Genomic DNA, 27355 nt, shown 5'->3' with positions numbered 1-27355 from the left:
ATTGAACCCAGTATTTAATACTGGCAAATCTATCAAAAATTCGTAGCAAAGGGAAGAATGGAGCAAGTGCTCAATCTAACATGCATTTGCTCTCTGTGCTTCCATAAATGTCAAGTACTTTTCATCTGTAATTTATTACTGTGATCACTCAAGGAATGGATCTGAAGCTTTTACTTTGTGTCAGTTATTCATCTAGAGTCTCTCAGATCCAAATTCTTACATGTGGAATTTTACAATGGAAGAGATAAGGTTATGCAAAATACATTTTGCAGATATTAGAATTTTGCAGGCAAGAAGTCCTCTGTTTTCTATCTACTTTGTCTTCCCATGATATTATTCGGCCCATGGCTATTAGTTCTGTAGAAACAATTGGTTCCATGTTCCAGTACTATTTTCTTTTTTTTTTTTTAATTGTATTTTATTTTATTTGAGAACATACTGTACAGGGGGGCTACAATTACATGGGTAGGATAATGCATACATTTCTTACCAAGCATTGCAGCCTCCTCCTTTGTTTACCCTTCACTTCCCTTCCCCGCCTCCCCCCTCCCCCCACCCAATTTTACCCCCCTCCCCCCACCCAATTATACCCCCCTCCCCCCCCCACCGACATTGTAAAGCTGGTTTTGACATGACATTTTGTACTTCTCATTGTTGCAACAGGTCCACCTGAATCCTTAAACAACTTGTTTGTCCCCATCTCCTCCACATGTTATACTGACATCAAATATAGTGAAAGCGGGGGTTACACTGTGGGGGAGGGACATACAAAGCAACAAAGAAATAATCTTATAAATGCGTTAGAAACACATGCATGAAAGAAACGAAAACATTAAAATACATATTTAAGGGTTCATTTTCCTAACATAACATTATCTGACCTTTTCCGCTTGACTCATACCTATACTAGATGTTGCAAATAAGGGAAACCATGGGACCTATGCTTCTTTGGGCCTGGCTTACTTCACTTAATATAATTTTTTCCAAACCTTTCCATTTCCTAACAAATGGGGAAATGTCATTCTTTCTGAAGGAGGCATAGAATTCCATTGTGTATATATTTTCATCACTTCAGAACTAGTATTTTCACCAACTCTTAAATGAACCAGCAGTATGCAGATATCTGCTCTGGCGATTAGAACTCTCCTTCAGTTGATCTCCTTCCAGGGATAGAAGGGGCCTTGTGCTCTTTAAACATACTGTGGTTCCCTAACAACTGTCTAACCAAATCTTGGATTTAAATGGTCTCTCTGAAAATAATTCATATGATTCTGTTTTTCTGACTGAGAAACATACAATACCAAATTAATAGTTTCATTTTTTAACTAAATGTTTCATAGTTAAAGCAAAACTGGAGTTACAAAATTTTATTTTGATTTCTTAATTTTGATTTAAAAAATAAACACATATATATGTGCATATTCATGTGTTACATATCAAACACAAGATCCATATATTATCTTCATGATAAACTGTTTTTGTGTTTTGTAGATAAAAATGTTAATATAAGTGTAAAACAGCTCTGTAAACTCATGTAGAAAAATTCTGTTTGCATTATAAAATACATCTTTTAAGTTGACTTATTTCTTTACTTATGTTGCTGTGCAAATGTGCAAATGTCAGAAGTGTTTGAGTGCATGTGTGTATTATCAGAAAATATATCTTACTTATTTTATGCATTATCTAAACAGAAACTATACAGAAAATGTAAAGCCCAACAAACAAAATGAAATGAATTAGAATTAATAAACTGGATTCAATAGGAACATCATTATCTTTTTCCCTTTTATCCCCAAACACTGGGGACTTTCTACTTAGAAAGTAAAAACTAAAGATACGTTTTTTTTCTGTAAAAGTCATATGAAGTAAATTTAAAATGTAGTTAAATTTCATATCATATATTCTGATATAGATTTTTCATGTTCTTATGACAAAGAATAGACTTTTTTGTTTCCACAAAATAAGGCAAAAACCAATCCATTTCACTCTGGTTTTTTTGTTTTTTTAATGCTGGTTCTGACTCTTGAACTCAGGATCTGAATATGATGTTTAAACATTTTATGCTCAATTCTAATGTTCTACTACTTAACTCACAGCTCCCTTTCTAGGTTTCAGTTGGTTAATTGGTGATGAGTCTAATGGGCTTCTCTGTCTGGTCTGGTTTTGAATCTTGATCCTCATATCTCAGCCCCATGAGTAACTAGGATTTTCAGGCATCAAGCCACTTATTCCTGGCCTGTGCTTTCTTTTTAATTTCTATCTTTTTCTCTTTTATGCCATCACAATATTAGTCCCTTCAGAATTGTATGATCTTAGTGACCTCAGAATTTTGGCTTACACTGATTCTGATCAGTGGAACACCACCTTTGATGATGAATGGTTTGCCACTTTTAAGTTCAACCAGTTTCTCTTCTCCTCTGTACAGATCAATAAGAAAGCCCCATTGGGCTCCTCAGCTCTGGTGGGCAATTCATATCAGAAGAAAAATCGTTCATCTTCACATTGGAATCTTAAACCCTGCCATAGCACTTAACCATGAAAAACTCCACTCTGGCAACTTTTCCCTGTTTATCTATTTATTGAATATGCTGAAGAATTTACCATTATGATCTCAGAAAGCTTTATTATATGAGTAATACAATACTCTATATCCTCCTGGCACGTATTAGTCAACATCTGCATCAAATTTTGTCTATATAGTGCCATTCTTAATTCTGAAGGGTGACACAACTATTGGCACAGAAGAGAGGTGTTTAGACAATGGTCATTGGCTTTAGAAGCTCCTTTGTTAACAAAGACTGCTACTTGCAAGCCAATGCTCATGAGTTGCATCGCTTCCTTTGGGTATGCCTCCACTTTGATTTGTGCTACCTTGTGCTGATATACAGTTTCTCTTTTGCAGATTTATTACAAATGAATTCAGAAGTTATAATTAATGTTCAAAGACAAGAGCATAGAACTGATGCCTTCCTTAAAGTGACTCCGTCATGTTCCTTTGGATCTCACTTTAAGAAGAGTGTCTCGTCTCAACCGAACATGTAAGTAACTTTGGACTTAAGTAACTCTTACCCACTTAATTTTGTACATTTCAAATAGATGCTGGTCTAGCACAAATATCACACATCTCTCTCTCTCTCTCTCTCTCTCTCTCTCTCTCTCTCTCTCTCTCTCTCTCTCTCTCTCTCTCTCACACACACACACACACACACACACACACACACAAAGAGAGAACACTAAAAATAATGACTACAATACTATTATTAGGTATAGTGTTCTCAGGGGAAAAATTATATGTTATGCAATATGTAGACCCATTGGGATTTTCCTTCCTATGGAAGGGAAGCAATTATTATGTGTCATATCAAAGTCTCCCTCCTCCAAACGGATAGCTTACAAGGATCATGAAAAGTAGCTTTTATATTGCTTCCACTGCTGCCTAGTATTCAAGGTGACATGAAGAAGCACCAACTCCTCAAAGTTATGGAAATAGATATTCTGCTCCTTAGCTGTCAGAAAGGGCAGTTTGACAAATTCAAGGGGTTAACTCAAATTCAATTCAAGCTGGGGATTCTAAAATCCAATAAAACAATTATTGTGAAAGTTTTCTGCAGAAAGTAATTTATAAAGATGAGAAACACAGAACTTTGAACTTTGTGGGATGGAGGAAGAATAAAACTAATGGATGAGTGAAGAAATGGAAAGACCTGGAAAAAATGTTATGTAAGTGAAATAAGTCAGACCCCAAGAGACAAAGGATACATCTTTTTCCTTATATGTAGAAGCTAGATTTAGCTTATAAACATATAAGTAAATATGTTCAGTGGCACACAAATGCATTCAAATGTATTAATTGAAATAGGGTAGATTCAAGGGCCAACTCAAATAATGTAATTCCTTAGAAAGGCCAAGTCAAAGTTCAGCAAAGGGGTGGGGGAGGTCAAGGGGAAAAGGGGAGACAATTAAGAAGAGAAGAGGGGGGAGAATGCAGTCAAGAATTCAATGTATATCCTAGAGATAGGTGAGAATGTCAAAAGGGGTGACTGGATTAAGATGCATTGTATTCATAAACTGTTTTGTTAAATGGTACCTCCCTTGTATAATTACTTAAAAAATAAAAAGAGGTAGAATTTGATCCAACTTCCATTTTTAAATTTCTTTAAATAATTTCTATAAAAACATTTAATATTTAACACTAATTCATTTATTTCCTGAAGATCAGTTTATTCATTAATGTATGATGCCCTAGACAAAAAGCAGCAGGGAGGTAGACTGATGGCTTGGATCCCCATTATCAAAAGTGCAAGGTGCACTTATAAAAGTCAAAATTTTCCCACATGGGCCGTAAGGACAACCGTACGGAGAAAAACTAAAAAGAAAAAAGTGGGAAAGATTTAGCGAGAAAGCCAAATATTAAAAATGGTATAGGAAAATGGAGGCGAAAGAACAAGATAGACTCAATCTCAACAGACAAGTAGTCTTTATTACAGCAACCAGAAGGCAAGCAACCTTCCTGCAGGAATGACGGTAGTGCCAGGAGGTGGAGGTGGGGCCAGGCTTGTATGGGTCTTAACAAGGAGATAAAGAAACAGGAAGTATTCACTTAGGAGCTAGGGAAGGGTACCTTTGCTTAGTATCACAATTAAATTATCTGCCTGGGAACTTTTGGCCAAGCTTAAGTCAGAATGACCTGCCTATGATCAAGCACATCTGCACAAACCTGGTGTCTTGCCTGATCTCTATATGCACCTGGGATAATAGAGTGGGTGTCAGTCATTCATATTTCATCTTTACTACATGAAAAAAATTAGGCCACGAGGGGAGAGGTTAAGTCTTCATATTTTGGTCTTTGGATAGATTAAAAAGATTGGACTGGAAAAGGAGACTGGGGAAAGAGTTTGGTGGTTGTCTTTTCTGGCTACTTCCTGCTGACATGAGGGCATCATTTTAGGCTTTGCTCTCCCTTTAGGTCATATGTTGGTTAGGCCTCTTCTTTGTTAAGGGCCTGAGTTTCCATGGGCTATGTCTCCTTTGTTAAGGGATTAATATCCCACTGGCAGGAAAAACTTGGGTTACCAGATAAGATGTGATGTGAGTGTTCCTATGCACTCCTGGAGAAAGTCAGAAAAACATTTAACAATACAGGGTCTCACTGAGGGAAGCAAGCCAGGGGTTCCAGGGGGAAGAATAGGGTGTGATGTTCATGTTCTGTGTGGGTCTTTACATTTTCCAGTAATTGCTTGTTATTTTTTTTCTAACTATGCCTAACTGGTTAACACAAAAGCAACATTCTTCCCCAAGGAAAGGATATATGTCTGCTTTATTGGCTGTTATTAGATCTAGTCCTCTCCGGTTTGGGAGGCCATTTCAGCTAGTGTGTCTAGTTGGTTTTGTAGGGCATCAGGATTTTGTTGGATTAAGCAGAGGTCTGCTTTTATTCTGGCAGACAGTTGACTATGTTGGACATGTTGTAGTCTGATGGCTGCACTTCCAGGGCTATGGCACCAGCTAGGGCCATGCCTAAAAGGACAGGCAGAAGAACTGCTCTCTTTTGTTTTGAGTGTTGGGTGAGATAAGTACTTACTTCATGGCTTGACAGAGTGTCTAAAAAGGTCCACATTACACTGTCCCTCTGAGTAACATGTATAAACTCCATGAGGGCAGGCAAAATATGAGCCACTGGGAGCCAGGGCCCCAGAGGATAAACTAGTGCCATTTGGTTGGTTTCCCACACATTAGGTTTCTCCTACCAGTTGGACTAGGGGTCCTGAGGTACAGGTATTGTTTGGGGTGGTATTCGAAAGGGTGAGGTGGGAGTGGCCCACACCAACACAGGATAGTTGACTAGAGTGTAGGCATATCCAGAAAGCCTTTGACAGTTTTGGATTAGTCTGGTTTAATAATGTGTGGCTGTTTGTGAACATTTGGGTAAATGCCCAAAAGTGGGATTGCTGGGTCATAGGGAGCTACCAGCATGACTACATTTATTGCAGCCTTATTTACCATAGCTAAGATATGGAACCAACCCAGATGTCCCTCAGTAGATAATGGATCAAGAAAAATGTGGTATACATACACAATGGAATTCTATGCCTCCATCAGAAAGAATGACATTGCTCCATTTGTTAGGAAATGGAAAGACTTGGAAAACATTTTGTTAAGTGAAGTAAGCCAGGCCCCAAGAAACATAGGTCCCATGGTTTCCCTTATTTGCAATAACTAGTATATGTTTGAGTCAAGCAGAAAAGGTCAGATAAATAGATGTTAGGGAAATGAACCCTAAGATATGTATTCAAATGTTTTTTTTTCTTTCATGTGATTATTTCTAACACATTTATAAGATTATTTCTTTGTTGCTTTGTATGTCCCTCCCCCATGGTATAACCCCTGCTTTCACTGTATTTGATGTTGTTATAATTTGTGGAGGGGAAGGGAAAAAAAACAAATTGTTTAAATAAGGATACAGGTGGACCCATTGCAACAATGAGACGTACAAGTTGTTATGTCAAAAACGAACTTTACAACTTTGGTGGAAGGGTGAGGAAGGTTGGGTGGGGGGTATGTGCGGAGGATGGGATGGAAAGGGGAAACAAAGGAGGAGGCTACAATGCTTGATAAGAAATGTACTCATTATCTTGCCCATGTACTTGTAACTCTACAGTATTTTCACACACACACAAAAAATAATGTGTGGCTGGAGTTTGCTAGAGCTAAAAGTTGAAGTGGGGAGGTGGGGCTTGGGGTATTGAGGAGCTTGGAATGGTTTGAAGCTGCGGAGCTTGGGCTAAGGCTTCCAAGGCTTAAACTCTCTTTTAGTTGAGACTGGTAGAAGGAGGAGTTTTACCTGTAAGGTTGTTGGGGTGTGGTGGTGGTGGTGGTGAGTGAAATATGGGGGTATGTACAATTTGTCTACTATCTGACTCCAAGGTCCTTTTTTCCCCATGTATCAAGGGAGGATATGGGTAAGTCCCAAAGTATGCCCCCATGGCTACCACAAAAGACCTTTCAGTGAGGAAACTGACTCTGTGTTCTGCTGTGGAAGAGTTTGGCTGAGCTCCTCTGGATGTAAAATCCACACAGGACCAATATTGGAGGAATCCCCAGGAGGGTTCTCCATAGTCATGCTGGTCTTTGAGAACTCACCTGTATACTGAAAGGCAGAAAGGCCAGGAGTAGTGTATCCCCCCCATTTACATGCCTCACAACATGGTTAAGAGGGTGGGATGAGTTTGAAGGAGTTACAGTAGCAGAGTCAAAGAGACAAAATGTGAGGTCCTTGGTGGGAGGACATCCCCAAGTAACTGTAGCCAACCAGATCATGGGGTGTTGTTGATAGACTAAGGTTGTTAAATTAAAGCCACATAAGATATATGAAAGAAACCCAGTCTCCCAGGACCAATCTGGATTTGCAGTTACTATTAGTCCAATGGTGAGAAGGAGGAGTATTGATAGAATTCTAAATAAGGGGGAATAGAACATCTAGAGGGATTCAGGAAGAAACATAAAGCCAAGGTATAAAAGGTAATTTGCTTAGGTATAAAACAAAGATTCCTTGTAATCAAAGTATGCCAATGGCTTCCGTGAGGTTCTCAAACACTGAAAGATGATGACATGCCAGTCAAATGTTGCCCAGAAGATTGATGAGGAAGTCCTAAAGAAGAGTCAGGGTCATGTAAAGGATGACTTGGGTCCTCCAGGTCACCTTGAAATCTGGCAAATCCTGCTGTAAAGAGCCTTTAAGAGAGCTGCACATAGGGGTAGTGGGGTTTAAAGAAGGTGTTTGTTCAAAGAGCAGAATAATGACATGGAGGAATGGAGAATTTGAATTTGGGAGGGATGCAGCGAAAGAAAATCTCTATGGTTTATGAGATATTTAAGGGAGTGGGATGTGATAATATGGAGAGTGTTGTGGAGAGAAACCTTTTTGTTCCTCTGGCACCATAAAAGCCACAGCTGCCAGGGTCTGGAGAGGGAGGGGGCAGCTAGGGGGTGAAAGGTATCTCTTCCTTTTTTGGCAAAAAATAGCTAATGCCTATCTGTTGTTAATATGTAAGAAGAAAAAAAAAGTTTTGTTAATGTCAGGGAGGGAGGCCTTAGACAGAGAGAATTTGAGCTAACAGATGGGGGCAGAGAAAAATCGGGGAAACAGAAGGGATTTGTCAAGGGACTCCTTAGTGGCAGAGTACAGGGGTGTGGCTATGAAGGAAAGGACAGAAATCAAGATTCAGAAAAAGTTGAAGAGGCTAAGAAAGGCCTGGAGGTCTCACTGGGACTGAGGTTTGGGGTAATTAAGGAGTTCCTGAATTTTATGGGCAGGTATAGTTTGTCCCTGTTGAGAAATATTCCCAATATGTGACTGACTTCTGCCATAGCTGATCTTTGTCTTTAGAGGCTCTGAAGCCCCAGGCAGCAAGAGAGTTCCAAAGGAGAATAGCCTGACTCCTAAAATTGGGGTATTGTGGGGAGAATGGATGGGAGTTAGAAGGGAGGCATAAAGAAGGCAAAGAATAATGGGCTTTAGCCCTAAGCGGGTATCAGGAGAAAGGAAATATTGGTCTTGGGTTACAAAGGAGGTGGGATGTTTGAGAGAAATAAAAACCAAGTTGTAGTCGAAGGGTAACCTTAGGGTATGAGGTGTCCCAAACTAGGGAATTTATCTCAGGAAGAAGGGTTGTAGGGAAGAGGTTAGGGTTTAGCGTGGGGGCTTGTCCAAGTCTGGCTCCATCTAAAGGAGAAAAAGTGGTGAATTTTTAAGTGTGGGATATGTAAGGGGACTTAGAAAGCAGTGGTAGAGGGCACTGATGCATGATAAGAAAGGAATGCATGAGAGTGGAATCTGCAAACCGACAAGGAACAGTAGGATGTTTGGCTTGGGGCCAGGAACCCTGGCCTCCCCATTGTATCAGGGCATGGAAGGAGGTGGGAGGGGAAGTATGGGGGTCAGGCTGTAGGCCTGGGATGGGGCAGATAGCAGGACAGTCCCATTTCCAGTGCTCCCATTTTCCACAACTAGGGAAGGCCTGGGTAAGATACTTGGGATTTGGACACTCCTTGGCTCAATATCCCATTTGACTCACCTGAAGAAGGGCCTGGCACTGGGGAAGGGGGAGCTGACCCGGCTCCACTCTCCACTTCCTTGTGACACAGGAGAAGGTCCCTCACCAGCAGCCCTGGGTATGGCAGGCTGGGCTTTTTGGAAGGCAGCAGCCAGAAGCTGAAAGTTGGCCTGTTGCTCTTTTTTGTCTTGCTCTATTTCCTTTTCTCATTACCCTTTTAGCTTCCTCCTCTCTGCAGAAAAAAAAAAGCCAAAATGTTCTTAATAAAGACCCAGAAACACAACAAATCAAAGGAAGGCTGGACAAATGGGATTGCATTAAACTGCAGAGCTTCTGCATGGCAAAGGACATAGCTAGCAAGATCAATAGAAAGCCCACAGACTGGGAGAAGATCTTCACTAATCATACAACAGAGAAGGGTCTCATATCTAAAATATACATAGAACTCAAAAAATTAAATCCCCCAATAACAATCCTCAAAGAAACAACTACCCCATTAATAAGTGGGCTAAAGAGTTAAAGAGAGATTCTCTGAAGAAGAAATGAGAATAGCCAATAGACACATGAAGAAATGCTCAACTTCTCTGTCCATAAAAGAAATGCAAATCAAGACAACATTGAGATTCCACCTCACCCCAATTAGAATGACTATAATCAAGAAATCTAATAACAACAGATGCTGGAGGCAGTAGGGCCAAAATAGAACTCTACCATATTGTTGGTGGGAGTGTAAACTTGTTCAAGCACTCTGGAAAGCAGTATGGAGGTTCCTCAAAAGACTCCACATAGAGCTCCTCTATAATGCAGCAATCCCACTTGGGGGCATTTACCCAAACGAACACAAACAAGGCTATACTAATACTAAAGCTACCATCACAACCACATTTATCACAGTATTATTTACCATAGCTAAGATATAGAACCAGCCCAGATGCTCCTCAATAGATGAATGGATCATGAAAATGTGGTACACACACAGAGTATATATATATATATATATATATATATATATATATATATATATATATATATATATGTATATATATATATATGAATTCTATGCCTCCATCATAAAGAATGACACTGCCCCATTTTTTAGGAAATGGAAAGATTTGGAAAAAATTATATTAAGTGAAGTAAGCCAGGCCCAAAGAAGCATAGGTCCCATGGTTTCCCTATTTACAATAACTAGTATATGTCTAGGACAAGCAGAAAAGGTCAATAGGTATGTACATATGTCTATATAAGATGATGCTAAGCAAAATCAACCCCAAGATAGGGACACAAGAGGTCTTATCTTCATTCCTGTTGTTTTTTAATATACTTACAATGCATTATGTGACTTTTTTGTTTCCTTTGTATGTTCTTCCCCCATGGTATAAGCCCTGCTTTCACTGTATTTGATTCCAGTGCCCTGCACCTTGTATATACATTTTTCTAATTTGGGGAGGGGAAGGGAAATAACAAAATGCTGAAACAAGGATAAAGGTTGACCCATTGCACCAATGAGATATACATGACACTATGTTGAAAATTAACTTTACAACTTTGGGGGATGGGGGGAGGAGTTGGGGAGGTGGGGAGGGAAGGGATGGTAGGGGAATAAACAAAGGAGGGGGTATCAATACTCGATAGAAAATGGACTCATTACCTTACTCAGGTAACTGTAACCCCTCTGTACAATATCTTTACAATAATATATATATACATATACATATATATATAATTAAAGGAAAGTCTAAGATCTAATTCTGGGTGGGGGATGGGGGGCTGAGGGGAGGGCTGGGAGGGGTGTTGTAGGCTCCTTTTCCAGGTGCTGTGAAATTTTCTGTATGTCTGGTGCACAGTGGCTCATAAAGTGAACGTGGAGGAGAAGGGTGCCCTCTTTGGAATTAACATAATTAACATTAAGTGATGGCCTCTGAGAGGTGGCTAAGGAAGAGGGCACAGTTTTTATGGGGATCTTGGGTGTGTTTCTTAATTTTTAAAAAAATTACCTTGTGAGTGTTTTGGTGTATTCCTTCTGCTAGTAAGGTAACCATAAATTTACGGTGTTCAGAGCCACGACCCTCTGTCTTACAATTTCAGTTTGGGTTTCCCGCCCCCCACCCCCGCCGTGGGTACTTCATTTAGTGTATGGGCTTGGGCTTGGGCTGACTTCAAAATATGCTTTCTTTTGTTAGGATTGAATTAAGAATGTGTGGAATATCATGTCAGGTGAGAGAGTGCAATTGGGCAATTCTGGTAAACTGTTTTTATGTAATGGAGAAGATTGCTTGAAAATGACCCCCATTTCTGTTTCATAGAATCCATTTGATTTAGCTTGAAAGGAACATGGACTCAAGTGGGCTCAACCTGTCCTGCCACCTCGTGGAGGGGAAACATATGTGCAGTCTTAGAGTGGGTAATCAGCAAGGAAAGGGCCGGGAATACAGGGAAGGGAATGTAACAGCAAACCTGGAATGGAACTGGTTGGGGAGGAGGGGGAAGGAGGCTTTTGGGGGGAGGGGGGTCTCGGAGTGGCAGAGTGAGTAGAAGGAATTAGAAAGGGGTAGACTAAGGAGGAGGTTTATCAGCAGGGTCAAAGTCAAAAGAGTAGGGGGAGGTTGAGTTGGTTTGCGTCTTTTTTTATTTTTTTTTTCTTTTTGGGGATTGGGGGAGGGTAACAGAGGAGGATTTGGGGAAGGACAGTATGAACAGAAGGAAGGTCTAGAACAGAGGTAAAAGAAACCTTGACTTTAGGGGTCCATTTTCCATTTTGTTGAAGGAAGTAGTCTAACTTAGAATTTTAACATCAAAAGTGCCAGATTTCAGTGGCCACTGTCTAAGTGATTTTTGAGGCCAGATCTAGGTAGACAAACAAGTCAACTTTGGAGACTTGACATCAGCTAAGCCAGGGATCTTAAGGTTAGACCACAGCTATGCCAATAAGACGTGTCTGGGAAAAGAAAATTTGGAACCCATTTTGGAAAATTTGGTAGGATTATGGAGTGACCAGTCCCACTACTTCATGTGTCCCAGAGTGTTTCTCACTCTTTTCACGTTTCCCACTTTCTTCCCCATCCTCATCCTCATCTTCTTCATCTTCATCTTCATTTTCATCCACTTCTCTGTCATGTCCAAACTCTTTTTTCTTGCTGCTGACTTTATTTTCATCTTTTCCCCCTTCTATATAGTTATTCTCTTTTTTCATCATATAGTCTTCCTCCTCATTCATTCTTCTCTTCCTCCTCATTTTCTCCTTCTTCAATATCTTCTTCTGTATCTGAGTCTCTCAAAGCTGTCCAGGTAGGTCAGCTTCAATTAGGAGCTTGAAGACATTTTCTCAGTAGTCATTCAGATTGGCGACCTCACACACAATTAAACAGAGCCAGTCTTTCAGACATTCTAACTTTTTCAAAGGTCCAAGGTATCAATATCTTTCGGTTTATTTCCACTTAAGTTTAGATGCATGCATTTGGAAGTTTTTTTTTTTTGCTAATATGTCTAGACTTCTCATAATTATATTTTCACTGAACTGAAGCTTTTTCAGTTTAGGTAGCTTGGGGAGATTTGAAATTGCAATTACGTTTACATTTACCAAACTGAGGAACTCCAAGTTCAGAAATTCAGCTGTTAGGCCTTCAGTTTTCCCATCATTTGACTTGACTTGCCATTGCCCAAGAAAGTTCTCAAATCAGAAGTCTTAGCTGATTTTTTCAGTGCCTTTTCATCATGATGAATTAGGATAATTTGGTCCCAATTTTATCTTTCAAAAGGTAGCAAACTATTTCATCCACTTTCAAGTGTCCATTTTGAGCTTCAACATGACACAGCTGGCAATTACATGCATTTGGTGTGATTACCAAATGTTTACCATGCCTTTCAGCAGAGATGGTCCGACTTTTTTCTCCAGTTGACATGGGAAATAAAAAAAGTGATTTTTGTTGACCCATACTTTAAAAAAAAAGGTGTCCAGAAACAATGACAATAATTTTTTCCTCATATATGTGAATCATAAACCTCACTCTAACTTCAGTTCCAGAGAGGCTTTGGCCACAAGTAAAGTTACACTTTTCAACACTCCCTTACCCACCCCCAGCAAGGAGTGGATCTCCTTAAAACATCTGTCAAACACCTGGATGATTTACTAGGGATTCTTTTCTGATAAATCATTTCTGTTACACAAAATGTGGAGCATATTGAGTATAATCATCTCTATCTCCATTGTCCACAGAGAATGTTCAACTCCTAACATCCAATATGATTGCTATGCTCATCTTTTGTCTTTAAAAAAAGAAAAGAAAAAACAGGGTGTTAAATGGACACTCAAGGATCATGCCTTAGTCTTAGCTACTCAGTTGGCTGAGATCTGAGGATCAGAAGCCAGTCTGGACAGGAAAGTCCATGAGACTCATCTCCAATTAACCATCAAAAACCTGGAAGTGCATTTATACCGCTGTGACTTAAGGGGCAAAACACTAGCCTTGAAGGGAAAAAAGAAAAGAAAAGAAAAAGTTCAGAAACAGCACTCAGGCCCCTGGACAACCCCCCTCCCAACACACACACACACACACACACACACACACACACACACACACACACACACACACACACACACACACACACACACACACACACACACACACACACACACACACAAATTTGACAGGACCATGACAGGACTGACACAGGGCAAGGCCAGGATCTGAACTCATACCAAGCCACAGCACCCAGAAGATAAGTCTTCCCCTCTGCCTGGCAGCCCAACTTACACAGATGTAGTTTCCAAATCAAGAAATACTGTGTTGTTTTTTTAAAATCATTATCTCTATGTAGTCTTACAAAGAAGTTTTCACTTAACAAAAAAAAGTGATAAAATGTAACTTGATCTGTATCATCCCCTTCAACCACTTCATCACCCTTCTACCCACCTTTTCTCTTATAAGTCTCAAATTCGTGGTATATACACTAAATTCTGGACTGTATCCCCCCCCACACACACACTTCTTTCATTGGCTGTCCCTCTCCTCTTAGTTCCAGCCTCCATTCAATTCTTAAAATTACATGAAGACAATTAGAAAAGAAAATGCTATAAAACTGTTACTAATGTTTTTGTAGGTAGAGTTAATGAGTATAATATTATCTTATATATTCTATTAATGCACACTAAGGGTATAAAGTATAAAGTAGATAATAATGATATTTCCACATATATATATGATTAAAGTCAGACTTTCATCATATTCACCATCTCTATTACTCTTTGTTTCCTCCTCTCCATTCCCCTTCGCATCCCTAATATCGCCTGTCTTATTTCACATGTTTTTCTTGCCATAAATTCCAAGCCTGACAGGAAGAACATAATACCTGTCTGACAGCCAGACTTATTTCAGTTAATATTATGACCCCTGTTCCATCTACTTTCCTAAAATTACATGAATTTTTTTTTGTGGATGAATCAAACCCTATTGTGTATACTATGCCACATTTTTTAATACATTAATGTATTGAGTAGTAGCAAGGATTATCACATAACTTGGCTTTTATGAATAATGTAGCAAAAAGAAACATAGGTATCTGAAGTACATGCCAACTATTATTCTTTTGGGTATGCACCTCTGGTATAGCTTAATCATGTGTTATTCCTCTTTCAGATTTTTTGAGAAATTATTGATATCCATGGTTGCTAGAGTAATTTTTATCCTAACCAATAGTTGTCTCTTTTCCCACACCTTTTTCCAATCTCTTAAAAATATAACTCAGCCATTGTGGCTGATGGGAACACAAATCTCAGTGTAGTCTTCATTGCCATTTCTATGATGGCTGAAAATTCACATTTTACATGTATTTATTGGTCATTTGTACCTCTTCTTTTGGAGCTTTAAATTTTAGTCTTTTTTTTCGGTCATGAAACTTGAACTCTGGGCATAGGTGCTGTCCCTGAGTGCTCTACCACTTGAGCCACAGTGCCACTTCCAGTTTTCTGGTGGTTAATTGGAGATAAGAGTCTCACAGACTTTCCTGCCCTGGCTGGCTTTGCACTGAGATCCTCAAATCTCAGCCTCCTGGGTAACTAGGATCATAGGCATGAGCCACTAGCATGCTTGGCTTAATTTTTAGTTCTTTACATATTCTATATTGTAATTTACCCTCAGATGAATAGCTGGCAAAGTCTTTCTCCCATTCAGTACACTATTGCTTCACTTTGGTGGCAGATTCTTTAACATGTAAGAGCATCCTAATTTAATGAAAACTTATTTGTGATTTCTTGCTCTTAATTTTACCTAATGAAGTTCTATAGAGAAAGGTATTGCTTTTGTGTCCCCACAATATTTTTCTGTAATATTATAAAAGGTGTTATATTATGGTTTTTGATGTTTTGTAGCTAGGATCTACAATCAACACTGAGAGTAAACCTTTTTTTATGAATAAGGTTTAAATTTTTATCAGTTTTTTAAATCAGTTTTGTGAGTTTAGCTTTTCAGCCCCTTTGACACATTGCAGATTTCAACAGCTGTGTGAATTTATTTCTGATCTTCTATTCCATTGGTTTATTTGCATATTTTGGTGACCGCATCATGCTTTTATTACTTATTTGGCCACAGGTTGGTATTGTGCTACTCCTAACATTTTCTGGATAATTACTTTCGAAGGTGTTTCCATATGAATTTTATAATTTTTTTCAATTTCTAGGAAAAATGTCCTTGAAATAGTGATTGGAATTGCACTAAACCTACAAAGTATTTTATTCAATAATCTCACAAGTATTAATTCTGAAATTCCATCTACATAGAAGGGCCTTCCAATCACTTAATCACTTCCATAATTTCTTACTTTACTTTATACTTTTCTTTGTGAAAGGATTTGGGATCCTTTTTGAAATTTATTCCTAGGTATTTTATTTGGGAATACTACTGTGAATGAGATTGTTTTCCTGATACCCTTTTTCAGAAGATTGTTCTTGGAATATAAAAAAGCTACTCACTTTTGTAAGCTGATTTTGTATCTGTCTGTTTTCCATAGAAATTCCATTTTATAACCCACACATCATTGCTAATGGTTCTGATTTCTGGACATCCTTGTTAGCATGTATTATTTTCTGCTTTCTTTTTTCGTGTGTTTTGGGAGAAGTCATACTAATTGATATGCACAATATCTTGTCACCTTAACCATGCTTTGTTAATGACTAGTAATGTTGGACACATTTTTGCATGCTTTTTGGTCATTTATGCATCATCTTCAGTCTTTCTCACACTTTGAACTCTATTTTACCTGTCTCTTCATTTATTCATTTGTATTTATCCTTCTGCTACCTCAGCTAACGTATTTCAATGATGATTAGAATGCATCTTCCACATTCTCCATCATAGCCTCATTGCTAATTCAAATATCTAATGTCTATTTTATTTCCTTAATGTAAAGCTAAATGAGAAAGTTACAAGTTCTGCTCATTTACTGCTTCACCTGGCACATGTTAGATTGCCCCTAAATATTCTTGCATTTCTGCCCTGATTGTATGAGTCAAGTGTTCTTTACTATTTGCTTGGCTGAAGGCAGTTTCTACCAATAAATTACTAAAAATCACTTTAAATTAATTACCATCATTTTCTTTTCCTGGGAGCATTCCCACTATTGGGCCCAGAAGGAGAAAAATAATATTGCGAGAATGCTAATTTTAATTTAGCGGTATTTTTAGTTACCATGAGAAAAGTATTCTATCATGTTTTGATTACTGATGAGAAAAATCAACTTTTAGAAGAAAATCAGCTTGTCCAAGAGCACACAGCTAGTGTGTCATGCAATCTGGTCCGGAATCAGTTGTGTTACAGCGTAAGAAGCAGGATGGGCAAGAAGAAATTTACTTCTTCCTGAAGTAGTTGTGGGCTATATTATTCTATCAAAGATGAGAGTGAACAAGTGAGTTTAGAGCTTTTGATGCACTTAAACATCAGAATTATAAGATTTCCTGGAAGCAACCTGAGTATGGTGTCTTCTAAGCACAAATAAATTCAAGGTTATTTTTCCTACATTAATTCAGCCAGTGAACAGGAATATGTAAATTGAAATTCTCATCAGGAACTTTCCAGAATACGTACACAAGACTTTCCTTGGTATGTATAGGAATTAAGGATACCTCTGAGGACAACTTTAGCTAGTTGTACAGTGTACTGTTTTTGGTCAAAAATGTACTCAATTATAAAAATTCTAATTCTACACAAAAGACAGGGTAAGGGATATATGATTCACAGTTCAGATTTGGCTCATTGCTAAATTTCATAGAGTGCAGGGGACTATTAGCCTTTGTTCTTTTCATTTTTTCTTTTCTTTTCTTCTTCTTTTTTTCTTTTGCCATTCTTGGGGCTTGAACTCAGGGCCTAAGCATTGTCCCCGAGCTTCTTCTGCTCAAGGTTAGCACTCTACCACTAGAGCCACAGTGCCATTCCGGCTTTTTCTTTTTCTGTGGTGTTGAGGAGCTTCAAACATATTTATCAAGCACTCTACCACTAAGCCACATTCCCAGCCCCCATTAGCCTTTTTTATTATTGCATTTTTATTTTATTTATCCACATGTGTTGTTGAGCTTAGAAGTAATGGATATCTGTTATTTTTTCTTTTTCTTTTTGGTATATATATATATATATATATTATTTTTAAGGTACTGTACAGAGTGGTTACAGTTATATGAGTAAGGTAATGAGTAAATTCCTTATCGAGCATTGTTACCTCCTCCTTTGTTTTTCCCCTACTATCCCTTCCATCCCCACCTCTCCAGCTTCTCCCTCCCCTCCACAAATTGTAAAGTTCATTTTTAATATAGTATCTTGTACATCTCATTGTTACAATGGTCAACCAATATCCTTGTTTCAGCATTTTGTTATTTCTCCCTCCCCAAGTTAGAAAAGCTGCTAATTGATTCAACATTTAAAAAAATATATAACTGTGTTTTATGGATATACTAATTGTCAAATTAGTCTGAACACATACTATTAAGACACAAAGGAAGCAGGCAAATTAAAGTATAAATTTTTCACAAAATTTAGAGAGGAGAAAGGCAGAAATACGCAATATATCTTAATTAACTATTTATTGTATTCAGAATTATATTTCTCTCTCTATTTCCAGGTGAGCAGGATAAATAAAATCAGCAACTAATAAAACCAATGAAGAGTTTCTCTTTATTTTTTCTTCAATTTACAAAATATTTTAAGGAATTTTGCATATACACAGTCAGTTACATTTTATAAACAGTTAAGATGTACTGCATGAGCCAGGTGCTGGTGGATCACACCTGTGATGCTAGCTACTCAGGAGGTTGAGATCTGAGGATCCAGGTTAAAGGCAGCTGGGCAGGAAAGTCTGTGAGACTCTTATATTATCCACCAGAAAACAAGAAGTGGCACTGTGGCTCAAGTGATAGAGTACTAGCTTTAAGCTGCAGAGCTGAGGGATGGCACCCAGGCCCAGAGCTCAGCCCCACAACCAAAAAAAAAAATGTACTGCATGATGTTATTATGATATAAATAAGAGAGTGACTTGGCTACTACAGTCAATCAATTAGCATATACATCATGTCATATAAATTACATTGGTATGTGTATGTATTTAGAGCACCTAAGATTTTCTCTTTTTTTGTGGAAAATAGGATGGATTTCTTTTCCTTTTTTTATTTTCAAGGTGATATACCGAGGGGCTACAGTTATGTAAGTAAGGTAATAAGTACATTTCTTGTCAAACTTGTTACCCCACCCCTTAATTTTCTTGTACTTTCCTCCCCTCCAAACCCCACCCGCAAGTTGTACAGATCATTGCCAACATACTGTCTTGTGTATATCGCTGTTGCATTGGTTCCCCCTTGTCCTTTGTATCAACACTCTGTTGTTCCCCTCCCTTCCCTAATTCAAATAAACATGCATACAATACCAGGGTACCAAAGTCAAATACAGTGACAACTGGGGATATACTATAGAGGGAAGAACATACAAAAGAAACAAAAAAAAATCACATAGTACATTAAAAACCACAACAACAAGGAAAAATATCTTGTGTCCATATCTTGGAGCTCATTTTGCTTAGCATCATCTTATATGGTCATATATACATAGCAATTGAGCTATTGTGCTCATTTGCTAAGATTATCCTTCATATGTACTAATTAATGCAAACATGGGAAACCATGGGACCTATGTTTCTTTGTCTGGCTTACATCACTTAATATGATTTTTTCCAAGGCTTTCCATTTCCTTACAAATGGGGCAGTGTCATTCTTTCTGATGGAAACATAGAATCATATATATATATATATGATATATGATATATATATATCATATTTTCTTGATCCATTCATCTACCGAGGGGCATCTGGGTTGGATCCATATATCAGCTATGTTGAAATATGATTTGATAAACATACTTGTGCTGGTACTTTAATATGGCTTTTTTTTGTGGTCATTTGGGTAAAAGCCCAGAAGTGGGATTTCTGGGTCATAGGGGAGCTCTATGTGGACACTTTGCAGGAAACACCATACTGCTTTCCAGAGTGGTTGTACAAGTTTATACTCCTACCAACAATGCAACAGGGTTATCTTTTGGCCACATCCCCTCCAGTATCTGTTGTTATTAGATTTCTTGATTATAGCCATTCTAACTGGGGTGAGGTGGAATCTCAATGTTGTCTTCATTTGCATTTCTTTTACAGCCAGAGAAGTTGAGCATTTCTTCATGTGTCTATTGTCCATTCTTATTTCCCCTTCAGAGAACTCTCTCTTTAAATCTTCAGCCCACTTATTAATGGAGGCTGTTGTTTCTTTGAGGACCTGTTGTTGGAGGATTTAATTTTTTGAGTTTTAAGTGTATTTTAGATATGAGACCCTTCTCTGTTGTATGGCTAATGAAGATCTTCTCCCAATCTGTGGGCTTTCTATTGATATTGCTTGCTATGCCCTTTACCATGCAGAAGCTCTGCAGTTTAATGCAATCCCATTTGTCTAACCTTTCTTTGATTTGTTTTGTTTCTGAGTCATTATTAAGAAAATTGTGGCTTGTGTCAAGGACCCTTAAAGTTTCTCCTATTCCTTCATGTATAGTTTTCAGTGTGTCTGCTTTTACTTTGATCCATTTGGAGTTGACTCTGGTGCAGGGTGATATATAAAAATCTAAATTTAGTTTTATACAGGGAGCACCAAATTTTTTTCTATCCTACCAAATCACCAAAATTTAGAACAAAATTGTTAATTATAGTCTTCTGTCTATATATTAAATATTGAATTTTATTCATTTTATGAAATAGTAATTTATATTTTTAATCTCCTACTTACTGTCGACTCCTAAACATAATAAATATAGTTCTACTCTCTTTTTTATTATACTTTTTACTTTCAGAAGACACATATTGATGAGTCCACAAAGTTTCTTTTAGTTTGGTGCTGGGCTTAATTTTCTTAGCATAATCCTCCTGTTTCATCCATTTTGCTACAACAGGGATATTTTATATTTCAATTTACAAATAAATCTAACAATATTTGTATGCATATATATAAATATAATACACATACATACACAGACATACATTTATATATCACATATTCTAAACAATTTGTTACTTTATTAATTTGTCTTTTAAAATTATTTAACTCACACATAAAGATAGTTTATATTTAACATGTATGAAATTATATATAGTAGGTATTATCACAGTCAAATTAATATCATAGTCATTACTGTGCACCCTTTATGTGAGATCATCAGAGTTTTTCCATCTAAATTTTCAAGTCCATTCCCATTTATCAAATCTCTTCATGTATCCCACCTCATAACTCCTGGAAGCCATCATTCTATTCTTTTTCTAAATTTTTTTTATTGTGAAAAAACTGTACAGAGGGGTTACAATTACATGAGCAAGATAATGAGTACATTTCTCATCAAGCATCGTAGCCTCCTCCTTTGTTTCCCTTTCCCATCCCTTCCATCATTCTATTCTTTAATTCAGAAATCTTGACACACATACACACACACAACCACACATGTATGTGTATATGTATGTGCCTAAATATACACATACCATAATACATTTATCTGCCACTTGACCTGTAGCTTGCTTCTACATCTTGGCTCTTAGAAATAATGTTTCAAGGGAGAATGAGAAACACTAGTCTAAAAAGTATAACTGAATTCCATTCTTTTGCGAATATACTCCTAAGAATAATTTTATTATTTTTGTGTGTGTCAGAGAGAGAGAGAGAGAGAGAGAGAGAGAGAGAGAGAGAGAGAGAGAGAGAGAGAGAGAGAGAGAGAGAGAGAGAGAGAGAGAGAGAGAGAGAGAGAGAGAGAGAATCTTTTGGCAAGACTTGTTTACAATTCCACCCAAAGCTTACTACTGTCCTCTTTTCTCACATCCATTCTAACACAATTATCACTAATGTTTTATATAAAAACCATGATCTAAGTTATGATTTTTATTTAGTTTCTGATTAGTGGTGTTAAGTATCTTGTTGTTGGTGGTGGTGGTGGTGATGGTGGGACTGAATTCTGGGCCTGGGCACTGTCCCTCAGCTCTTCAGCTCAAGGGTAGAGCTCTATCACTTGGCAACAGTGCTATTTCATGCTTTTTCTACTTATGTGGTGCTGAGAAATCTAACCCAGGGCCTCATTCATGCAAGGCAAGCATGCTACCACTGACTCACCCCCAGTAAGTATCATTTTTATGGAAATGTTGGTCATTTTGATGTCTTCTTTGAGAAAACTTAGATTTGGCGCTCTATTTTAAATTTAGTTCCTTAGTTTACTTGCTACTGGGTGTTGAATTCCTTACTTATTTTGGTAAAGAACCCTTTAGCAGACAGATTTTTTTCAAATATTTCTTTTCAATCAATAGGCTGCCTTTTGTTTTGTATATTTCTTTCACAGAAAGAAGTTTCACAGAAACTTTAAGTCTGATACAATTCCGCTTGTTTATTTTTTCTCATTATTTAAACTTAACATTGTTGCAATATGCAAAAAAATATTGACAAGAAAATGTTAAGTAGAGTTTCTCCTATGTTTTTAAAACAATTTTGTAGTTGAAAATATTTATTTTGAAATTACTTTTATACAGGGTGTATTGATTCAAGTTTACTGTTTTACAAGTGTGCAGTTGATTTCCTAAACATTTATTGAAAAGATAATCCATTCTCAACTCTGACCTTTGGTGTCTTTTTCCAAAAATTTAGTTAATTGAGTAAGTTTGGGTCTATTTTGACTCACTACTCTGCTCTATTGGTTCATCTTTCTGTTTCTAAAGATCACATAAGTAATGTGGCTTTGGGATATAATTTGAAATTCCAACTAAACTGTTTTAAATATTCTTTTTATTTAGATATTTCAATTCCTTTCATCAATACACTTTTGTCACTGTACCAGGACACAGGACAAACAACAAAGAGTGGAAGGATTATTTGTTTTAGCTAAGTTTCAGAGATTGCATCCATCATGTCAGGAGTATGTATGGAGATTGGGGAAAGGGAGAGAAAGAGAGATGAGATGGGAGCTATAGAGGGTAAAGAGGACAAGAGGGAGGCAGACAGGAAGGGATGGAGGGAGGGAGGAATAAAGGAAGGAGGGGAGAAAGAGATGAGGTACATTCTGCATTAGGTGGTTTGTTCCTTTTCCACTTTTATTCCATTCTGGCTGAGGGCTGTGGCTTGGTATTGCTCACAATAAGAATATATTTCCCTTTCCATAAGCACCCTCACATTCTTAACCAAAGATATGCTTTCATAATCTCCCTGGCACTTTATATCCAAAGGTGGTGACAATCAAGATGAAGCTTCACAGAGACAAAATTGGATTCGTCATTTTCAACCACATCCCCTGAAATTGAAATATTCTGAATTTGAAATAATATCTGAAATCTGAATCTGAAATCACCAAATCTGAAATATTCTTTAGAACAATGCCACCCTTTTCTATTCACATACTCAATATTGAAAGTTTTATTGACATTTCTCCTTCTCTCACTAATATTATTAATGGATCTTTTCTACATATTTACTTTTCTTTATGTAGTCTTAAATTTGAACTGGTGATTAAGTACATTAGATATTAAAGAAGCAACCTCTATTTCATTAAAGAATGCTGTTGAAAGGGGGAGCCAGTGGTTCACACCTGTAATTCTAACTACTCAGGAGGCTGAGATCTGAGGATCACCGTTCAAAACCAGCCCGGGCAGTAAAGTCCATGAGACTCTTATCTCCAATAAACCACTAGAAAACTGGAAGTTGTGTTGTGGCTTAGGTGTGGGAGAGCTCTTCTTGAGCTGAAGAAGTTGTGCTGTGGCTTAGGCATTAGAGAGCTCTCCTTGAGCCGAAGAGAGCAGGGACAGGACCCAAGACCAGAGTTCAAGCCCCACGACTGACAAAAAAAAAAATAAAAAACAAAAACAAAAACAAAAAAAACAAAGAATGTTTTTGGAATGTTAACGGAAATTACATTGAATTTGTAGATACCTTTGGGCAGTATTGATTGCCATTTTCATGATGTGAATCCTCTAATCCAGGAGCATGGGAGGTTTCAACACTCCTTTAGTTCTATTTTAAATTCCTTTTTCAGGTTTTAAATCCTGAAGTCCTTCATATCTTTGGTTATGAAAATTAATTTTTTTAATTAATTAATTAATTAATTAATTAATTAATTTATTTATTTATTTATTTATTTATTTATTTATTTATTTATTTATTTATTTATGTCAGTTGTGGGGCCTGAACTCTGGGCCGAGGCACTGCCCCTCAGCTCTTTAGCTCAAGGCTAGTGCTCTAACACTTGAGCCTCTTCACCACTTCCAGCTTTTTCTGCTTATGTGGTGCTGAGGAATCAAACCCAGGGCCTCATACATGCAAGACAAGCACTCTACCACTGAGCCACCTTCCCCAACCAGTTACTTTATTTTTGAGGCTATTACAAAAGGAGTCACTTTCCTGATTTCAGTCTTGCTCTTCTCATTGTTTGCATCCAGAAAAGCTATTGATTTTTGTGGGTTAATTTTTATACCCTATTACTTTGCCAAAGTTATTGATCAGCTCAAGTAACTTGTCAGAAGCATCTATGGAGTTCCTTAAATTTGGGATCATTTCATCTGCAAAGAGGGAGAGTTTTATTTATTTCCCTATTTGGATCCATTTTATGTTTGTTTCTTGCATTATTGCTCTGGTTATGAACTCCAATACTACTCTGAAGAGGAGTAGAGACAGCTGACATCCTTATCTCATTCCTTATTGTAGAAGAAATGGTTTTAACACTTCACTATTAAGTATAATGCCATGAACATTCAGGAAATCAAAACTATTGAAATACTATATAAACTAGCATATCCTAAATTGATATATAAAATTTCTAAAATTTCATATGAAAGATTTCTAGAAATATAAACTAAATATTGATTATATCATCAACTTTGATAAAAATTGAAGAACAGTATGGTGCTTGTTTTTATAAACTAGGGTTTTGTGTTAAAATTGGATAGGAATGGTCTATCCACAAAAGATTTCTAAATAATTCGAAATTCCAAAATATATATAATATCCTAGGGTTTTTACATATTTAAAAACATATTTCACTTATTTAAACTCATATTTCACTTACTTAAAATCCTACAAATATTTTCCAGTTTTAACATTAAAAGACACAAAATATATCTTACTTTTGCTAGCATATACCACATATATAATTACATGGCTTTTCTATTGCTCTGCAGCTAAAATAGTTTCATTACATACAATGGAGTTTATATATAGTTAAACTTACATAAACACACACCTAGAACCAAAGAAATGATGAGATAGAAAAATACACCTGTCAAAGAATGTATCTTTGTAGAAGAGAAAATGTCAATGGAGGAAAAGTACACCGGAGTTTGTGAAAGAGATTTATGGAGATAACTCAAGGATGCAAATTAAGAATAGAAAATACCATTTCTTTAATAAGAAACTTAGCGTTTAAGAAGTGCCTTGAACAAAGCATGAAAGTACTTCAAAAATGATTTACATTTACACAGCAATTTTAGTATTCATGTGTATGTTCCATACATACATACATACATACATACATACATACTAAATGGAAATTTTTCAACAAATACTATATTGTCAAGAATGCTAAGAATGGATAAGCAGAAAAATTTTAGCACAGTTCTTGAACCTCTTCCATAAATTTGCACTCCAGAAGCATTAATTAACATGTGTTTTGAGGAATTTAATGTAAGCATATATTTGTTATTATCATTCTTGTTCTACATAGAGGTTTGATAGGTATTTATGTTTGTATTATTTATGTGTGTTTATGAGTTCTATGTACTTTAGATCCTTTGTAACAGCAGAGGCCTAAACTTTTCCCCCATTGCACCATCTACAGATTTTCTACAGCTTATTTTTTTATTTTTTTTTCATTTTATTTTATTTTATTTTTTTGTGAACATACTGTACAGAGGGGTTACAATTACATGGGAAGGATAATGAGTACATTTCTTATCAAGCATTGCAGCCTCCTCTTTTGTTTACCCTTCACATCCCTTCCTAGCCCACCCCTCCACCCAATCATTCCCCCCCACCACACCAACGTTGCAAAGCTCGTTTTCGACATGACAACTTGTACTTCTCATTGTTACAACAGGTCCACCTGTATCCTTAAACGACTTGTTTTTCCCCATCTCCTCCACAAGTTATACTGACATCAAATATAATGAAAGCAGGGTTTATACTGTGGGGTATTCTACAGCTTATTATTCAGTGTTTATCTACTGTTTAATTTTTGGTGGTCATTGTTATATTTTTAATCTCATAGATTCTTTATCCAAGTTTTTCCAGTCTATTACTAAGCCCATTAAAGATACTTTTGTACATATTCCAATTGTTTATCTCAAGCATATTTTCTTTCATAGATGTCTTTTTTAGAATTCCATATATCTTTTTAAATATATTTTATTAGAAAATTACTGTACAGAGGGATTACAGTTACATGAGTAAGGTAATGAGTACATTTCCTATGGTGCATTGTAACTTCTTCGTTTGTTTTTCCCCTACCATCTCTACCCCACCTCCCTAATTCCTCCCTCCCCCCACAAAAACAAATTGTAAAGTTTGTTTTCAACATAATGTTTTGTACATCTCATTGTTACAATGAGTCATATCTTGCATAATATCTACATTGTCAAGTAAAGGCTTTAGCCTGTTAATTTTTTTCAAGTTCATTGTCTAATTATTCCCTATCCTTTCTGTTTGAATTGTGTCTTTAGCCTTTAGATATACCTTACACTTTCATTCTTCTTCATAGCTGCTCATGAATTTTTGAGTAAAGAAAGGAACTTCTTAATAATGTGGTTCAAAATGTTTGAGAAAGAGAATTCCTCTTTAATAGTGTGTATCAGTCTTTATAGTGAGCCATTGCCACTGGACTGGGACTGTTATAAGGGACTCTTGGATTTTTGTTTTGCTTTGTTTTGTTTCCTGTCTTCTCAAGGAGAATTATATAGCTAGAGTGGGTTGGAGTTCTCTATTTCCCTTATCATGGGGGGAAGGCTAAAGTGATCTGGAGCTGGGTGCTTTTATTCTCCAAGTCATTAGGTTCTGAAAACACCTTAACAAGTTAAGTCCTACTTAAGTATCTTTCAAGTAAGCCTGTTAAGAAGAACTTAGTGCTCTGAGAGATTTCACAATGATTCTTTTTCCTCTTGCAAGATTCAGAAAAAAATGCTTTATCCAATCTTCACTGTGAGGTCTACGTAGAACTATAAGGATCAAACTTACAAAAGTAAAGAGGGATCTGTATGAGTGGCTGCCATTTAAGTTTTACCTCTCAGATTTTGCACACTGAGCCTTCAACATCTCACATATGATTTTCCTACCTAGTCAAGGAGGGCTGTAGTGCATTCTGTTGAGCTCCTGTTCTGACAAAGGACAATTCCCTGTACTCTCACTCAGTTTGTCCTGGGTCCTCACTTCTATAAAACTAAAAACAGTTGGTGATTCCTAAAGAATTTTCAGCTATGTATTTGTTGTTTAGAAGAGAGTGGTGACTTTCAAACTTCTTACATGTGGAAACAAAACCTATCTCTTAGCACAAACTTAAAATTTCATAAATGCAGTATTTAACAACTTGACAATTTACTAGTTTTATACTTCCTTAATATTCATACTGGTAGATAAAACTCCTTTGGTGTGTGCTTAGGTCTCTTAATTTGTTATATTCCCTTCTGTCACAGGTCTTTTGTTTCTGTCACCATCTTTCAGGGCCTGAATAATTTGTTTATTCCTATATCAAGAAAGAACTCCAAAAATTAAATCCTGAACAACAAA

The 27355-nt window shown here is 37.0% G+C and overlaps 1 pseudogene; it reads right to left on the bottom strand.

Moving 5' to 3' along the window:
- Positions 1-12036: 12036 nt before the first annotated feature.
- LOC138832854 (acidic leucine-rich nuclear phosphoprotein 32 family member B pseudogene) lies at positions 12037-26884 on the bottom strand (annotated as a pseudogene).
- Positions 26885-27355: the final 471 nt, after the last annotated feature.

This window comes from Dipodomys merriami, unplaced genomic scaffold (genome assembly GCF_024711535.1).
Source record: "Dipodomys merriami isolate MVZ:Mamm:240054 unplaced genomic scaffold, mDipMer1.0.p SCAF_20, whole genome shotgun sequence".
In the NCBI taxonomy this organism is placed as follows: Eukaryota; Metazoa; Chordata; class Mammalia; order Rodentia; family Heteromyidae; genus Dipodomys; species Dipodomys merriami.
The sequence above is the reverse complement of the archived record's forward strand: the minus strand, read 5'-3'. Positions and strand labels throughout refer to the sequence as shown.